This window comes from Hevea brasiliensis, chromosome 2, assembly GCF_030052815.1.
Source record: "Hevea brasiliensis isolate MT/VB/25A 57/8 chromosome 2, ASM3005281v1, whole genome shotgun sequence".
In the NCBI taxonomy this organism is placed as follows: domain Eukaryota; kingdom Viridiplantae; phylum Streptophyta; class Magnoliopsida; order Malpighiales; family Euphorbiaceae; genus Hevea; species Hevea brasiliensis.
Window position 1 is genome coordinate 99,239,248 of NC_079494.1, and position 6,644 is coordinate 99,245,891.

The 6,644-nt window shown below is 35.6% G+C and overlaps 1 non-coding gene across 1 annotated transcript; it reads right to left on the reverse strand.

The window, feature by feature from the left end:
• Window positions 1–263: 263 nt before the first annotated feature.
• LOC131178055 (small nucleolar RNA R71) lies at window positions 264–370 on the reverse strand. Its single transcript, XR_009147185.1, has one exon. It is a non-coding gene; the product is annotated as a small nucleolar RNA R71 (small nucleolar RNA).
• Between the last annotated feature and the right edge of the window lie 6,274 nt (window positions 371–6,644).

Here is a 6,644-nt window from a genome sequence, read left to right on the forward strand (position 1 = left end):
CTGGACTAATCCATTTGTTGCCTAAGTTTCATGGTCTTACAGGTGAGGATTCACATAAGCATCTAAAGGAATTTCATGTTGTGTGTTCTAGCATGAAACCTCAAGGAGTTTCAGAGGATCAGATCAAGCTTCGAGCTTTCCCTTTCTCACTGGAGGGCACAGCTAAGGATTGGTTGTATTACCTTTCTTCTGGATCTGTCAACTCATGGAATGGGATAAAATAGATATTTTTGGAGAAGTATTTTCCTGCTTCTCGTGCTGCTAATATAAGAAAAGAAATTTGTAGCATTCGGCAGTACAATGGAGAGAGCTTGCATGAGTAATGGGAGCGATTTAAGAAGCTGTGTGCAAGCTGTCCCTATCATCAAATAAGTGAGCAGCTTTTGATTCAATATTTCTATGAAGGACTTCTACCAATGGACCGCAGTATGATAGATGCTGCTAGTGGAGGAGCTTTGGTTGACAAGACACCAGAAGAAGCAAAGAGACTGATTGCTAACATGGCAGTGAATTCTCAACAGTTTGGAATGAGAATGGATCGCACACCTATGAAGGTTAATGAGGTAAATACATCTAACCTTGAGAAACAGATTTCTGATTTAACTTCTTTGGAAAGGCAGTTAGCTGTAGGGAACATGCAAACTGTTAAGGTATATGGAATTTACTTGGGTTTGGGTCATACTATTGATATGTGTCCTGCGTTATAAGAGGATGAATCAATGCAACATGCTAATATAGTAGGACATTATGGACAGCCACAATGCAGGTATGATCCCTTTTCTAGTACTTATAATCCAGGATGGTGAGATCATCCCAATTTGAGTTATATGAATCAACCGGCGTAAAACCGATACCAATAGTAAAGACCACAAGTGAATCAACCACATCCACCTCCGCCTCCTTCAAATCAAGGTATGTCACTTGATGAAATTGTTATAGCCTTAGCTAATAATACCCAACAGTTTCAACAGGAGACCAAAAATAGCATTCAAAACATAGAGAGGCAGATTGGTCAGTTACCTTCATCTGTGAGCATGCTTGAAGCTCAAGGTTCTGGAAAGCTTCCATCACAAACAGTCATGAACCCCAAAGAAAATGCGAGTGCTATACTGTTGCAGAGTGGGAAAGAAGTTAATAACCAAACTCTACATGAGCCAAAGAAGAAGCAGGGAGAAAAAGTGTCTGAAGTTCCTGAAGTTGAGGTAAATACTAAACCTAAACTGAATAAGGTTAATAATTATGTTCTTCCTCCATTCCCATGCAAGTTGGCTAAAAATAAAAAAGAAGAATAAGAGAAAGAAATTTTGGAGACTTTCAGGAAGGTGAGGTGAATATACCTTTACTTGATACAATAAAAAAAGTTCCCAAGTATGCTAAATTCCTTAAGGAATTATGCACTACAAAGATCAGTGTTGAGGAATAATGAAAAGATCAATGTGGAGGAAAATGTGTCGGCATTAATTCAGCAAAAATTACCTCTTAAGTGTAAGGATCCAGGGTTATTTTCTACTCCCTGCAGAATAAGTGATTCTAAATTTGAACGTGCAATGGCAGATTCAGAAGCATCTATTAATGTTATGTCAAATTCAGTTTTTCAAACTTTAAATTTGGGTCCTTTGAAAGAAACCAGTGTCATTATTCAGTTAGCTGATCATTCTAATGCTTACCCATTGGAAGTAGTTGAGGATGTTTTGGTGCAGGTTGGAGAATTGATTTTTTCAGCAGATTTTTACATTTTAGATATGGAGGATAGTGTTCCCACATCAAAGTCAGCTTTGATTCTGTTTGGAAAACCTTTCCTAAAAACTGCTAAGAGAAAAATTGATATGGATGATAGCACCTTAACTATGGAGTTTGGAGAGATTGTCAAATTTAATATATTTGATGCCATGAAGTATCCTACTGATGATCATTCTGTCTTTTCTATTGATGTTGTTTATACAATTGTGCAGGATGTTTTTAAATTAAGCATGAAGGATGAGTTAAAAGTGGTGATTAGTTAAGGAATTCAAGAAGTCAGTACCAGTCAGCCATTAAGTGTAGAGGTTCAAGAGGCAGTAACGACACTGCAGTCATTACCTCCTGCTCCAAAAAGGTATGGAGTATCAAAGATTGACTTACTTGTATCTCACACAAAATTATTACCTTCTGTGGTGCAGGCACCAGCTCTTGAACTCAAGCCTTTACCTGAGCATTTGAAGTATGTTTACTTGGGAGACAATGAGACACTTCCAGTTATCATCTCAAGTAATTTAACAAAGATTTAAGAAGACAAATTGATTAGGGTTTTGAGAATACATAAGGAAGCAATTGGATGGACAATAGCTGACATCAAAGGTATAAATCCATCAGTGTGCATGCACAGTATTTTATTGGAGGATGAGGCTAAACCGAGTAGAGAAAGTCAAAGGAGGTTGAAACCACAGATGATAGAGGTTGTGAAGAAGGAGATTTTAAAGCTACTGGATGCAGGAGTTATTTACCCAATTTCAGACAGCAATTGGGTAAGTCCAATCCATGTAGTGCTAAAAAAAATCAGGAGTCAATGTGGTAGCAAATCAAGATAATAAACTTGTTCCAACAAGGATTCAGAGTGGATGGCGAATGTGTATAGACTACCACAAGTTGAATTCAACAACAAGAAAGGACCACTTCCCTTTGCCATTCATTGATCAGATGCTTGAGCTGTTAGCAGGTAAGTCTTATTTCTACTTTCTTGATGGCTTCTCTGGATATAATTAAATTGTGATTGCATCGGAGGATCAAGAGAAGACTACCTTCACTTGCCCTTTTGGAACTTTTGCTTTTAGAAGGATGCCCTTCGGGCTTTGTAATGCACCTGCCATATTTCAGAGATGCATGATGAGCATATTTTCATATTATATTGATACTTGCATTGAGGTGTTCATGGATGATTTTACTGTGTATGGTGATTCATTTGATGCATGTCAAAGAATAGGAAGTTTAACCCGTAGGAGTGAGATGATTCAGAATCCAATACTTGTTTGTGAGATTTTTTATGTGTGGGGTATTAATTTTATGAGTCCATTTCCTTCTTCTTTTGGCTTTATTTATATAATACTTGCTGTTGATTATGTTTCGAAATGGGTGGAAGCCAAAGCCACCAGGACTGATGATTCTAAAGCTGTCGTAGGTTTTATCAAGTCAAACATTTTTAGCAGGCTTAGAGTTCCTAAAGCTATAATCAGTGACCAGGGCACACATTTTTGTAATAAAACTGTTGAGGCATTGTTGAGGAGATATGGTGTTTTCCATAGAGTATCTACAGCTTATCATCCTCAAACAAGTGGGCAAGCAGAGGTGTCTAATAGAGAGATCAAGTCTATTTTGGAAAAAACAGTGAAGCCAAATAGAAAAGATTGGAGCCTTAGACTTGATGATGCATTGTGGGCTTATAGGACTGCTTATAAGACACCCATAGGTATGTCCCCCTTCAGATTGGTATTTGGTAAGTTGTGTCACCTTCCTATAGAGTTAGAACATAAGGCTTATTGGGCTGTTAGACAATGTAATTTGGATTTGGATACTGCTGGTGTGGAAAGAAAATTACAATTGCAGGAATTAGAGGAAATTCGACTTGAGGCTTATGAGAACTCTAAGATCTATAAAGAAAAGACCAAGGCATTCCATGACAAACTAATTCTAAAGAAGCAGTTTGTGGTTGGACAAAAAGTTTTATTGTATAATTCCAAATTGAAGCTGTTGCCTGGTAAGTTGCATTCTTGTTAGGTTGGACCCTTTGTTGTTACTAATGTGTTTCCTTATGGTGCAGTTGAAATTCAAAGTTTAGGAACTAATATGGTGTTCAAGGTCAATGGTCATAGACTTGAGCCATTTTATGAAGGGTTTCAGGAGCATACAGTGGAGGAGCTCAAATTGAGTAACCCAATTTATGAGGATTAAAGAGCTTTGCCATGTCGAGCTAACGACGATAAACAAAGGCGCTTCTTGGGAGGCAACCCATGGTTGGCTTGTTAGCCACAATCAGATTTGTTTTCTTTCCCTTATTTTATTTTATTTTCTAGCATTTTTTTTCTTTTCTTTTGCATTTGGGCTTTACATTGGGGACAATATAAGTTTTAAGTGTGGGGGAGGAAAAATTTATTGCTTTAATTAAAAAAAAATTATTCTTATAATCTTGATTCATGATTTTATATTAACTCTCGGAGAGAAGTGCTTTGTCCTTGAAATAACTTTTCTACTTTAAATTGAATTTTTGAGATTTTAGGCAAGGTAATAGTAACTTTAATGATGGATTTTCCCTCTTCTCCACACCATAGAGCAAAATTTTTCTGAATAAATCATTTAGGCTTGATTTAATGAAGAAATGATTAGTTATGTGTGCTTTAAACTAGTGTCATGCATATTTCAGAACTTTGTTGAATCTATCAGGGCACTTTATAATATGTAGATGCATATATTGGGGGAAATAAAATGTTGAACTTGAAAATTGCTCTACTATTTTATTTAAGCAAACTAACCAGGGTTCTTCATGAACCTCATGTCGATTCTAAAGCCAAAAGCTGGCTAGGATATGAGCAAGGTACTTTTCAAAAGGTGACAATTGAAAAAAAAAAAGAAAAAAAATATAACTGTGACAAGAGAGAAGTACCAATTTCAAATAAATAAATAAATAAAAGGGGCATTCTATCTCCCCTAAGATTTGCAAAGAGCTATAATTGTTGTGCCTTGATAAATTAGCCTTGTGTTTTGGTATGTATTGACTTAAAATTTTATGGAACTTTAATTGTGTGAGCTTAATTGATTTCAAGCCTTTTGTTTTGTGTTGAAAAATTGTTGATATATTGGTATGGTATTGATGGAATTTGTTGTGATGGTTGTTACCTTACATGCCTCTTTTTTTTTTTTTCAAACTTTTAATCTCTTGTTAGAGAATGTTGTGATAAGGTGAAGTTAAGGAATTTCTAAGTGGATTTGATTGAGAATTTAAGTCATGCTTGAGGACAAACATGGAATAAGTGTGGGAAAATTCGATAAGTGCATAATTTATTAATTTTACTTCCATCACATTGAGTATTTCTAGGGTATCTTTATACCTAATTTAGTTGATTAAAGTATAATTATCTTTTAGGCATATGTTTAGAGAGTTGTTGAAATAATTATGTTAAATGGAGAAATTGTTAGCATTTGCATTAATCTGACTCTTTCTATATTTTTCAGGGTTTTGGTGAAGTCCCAGAATATAGAAGTGTGGAAGGAAACTTGGAAAGGTTGAAGGAATGAGAAGCGTGGTTGATACAAAGTACACAGGCCATGTAACTTGACCCGTGTAAATCTTGGAGACCCGTGTAACATTCTGCTAGAAGAAATCCAGAGAACCAAAGAAGAAACAAAGTACACAGGCCATGTAACTTGACCCGTGTAAATCCTGGAGACCCGTGTAACTTTCTGTGCTAATGCAAAACATGCCCACTCAGCTCCAATAGGTTACACAGCCATGGGCCGTGTAGTGATACACGGGCCGTGTATCTGTCGACACTCAGTTTCCTGATTTTGCTCTAGTTGTAGTTTTTGACAGAGACTCTAAAAGAAACCTAACCCTAGACCATTTATTATAAATAGATGAGGTAGCAGACATTCCAGGGGGCCTTTCTCGACATCAGAAAGACTTTCACTCTCCATTCACGTTTTAGATTTCTTTTCTTTATTTTTCTGTAAGCCATGAAAATGAGTGGCTAAGTTTTTAATTCAGTTCAGGGGATTCAAGTTCTTTTGCTTGATTTGTGAGACCAGGTTCTTAATTTAATTTATGTCTTTTTGAATATCTATTGTTTTCTGATTTCTTTATCTTTGATTTATTGAATGATTTGCTAAAAAGGCCTATTAGTTAATTGTTTGATGAGATCAATTGCTAGTTCATCTTCATAATCCGTAATTGTTGTGTAAGCTTGAACATGAGTAGCAATTAAGTTTCATTGATTATGATCCCAATTTTCAATAATAACCTAAGGAAACAATAGGGTGAATTAAATGATTTATGCTTCATAAATTATTGTTCAGCTTAACTACTTCCAATTCTTAAAGTAGTTATTAATTTGATGAGGATTGCTTAATACCAATTCAGTTAATAATTAGAGTCAACAAGAGTGCTGGGCTCGAATTGATGAGTATAGGGAAGTCAGGGGTTTATCTCACTGTTTGGTAAATCTACGTTAAGTATTCAATAAGAGATAATTGTATTTCTTTTGTCTATGATCAAATCAATGCAGTGGAATGAGAATTACCTTGGATTGAAGTTTATTTAAATTGAGATTTTCATATTTAGTTCTTGACTTTCTGATTTCTTCTGATTTTGTGTTACAAAACCCCCATCATCTTTGTCTCTTCCATTTTCCATTACACAAGTGCATGAAATTTAATAATTCAGTCTCTAGGGTTCAACCTGGATTTACCATTTGCTACAGAAAATATTTCATAATTGGTAATTTCAGTTAATTTAATTTCTGGTGGATTCGACATCCATCAGTAGGTCAAACTTGTGACGTACAGATAACATGAACATGGTGTTTACTCTAGTCAATAAAATGTTATCTATGTCATACTAGTGCATATAATCCTTAGACCTGAGATGACACGATTGTCTCTTATATGGGTGGTTTGAG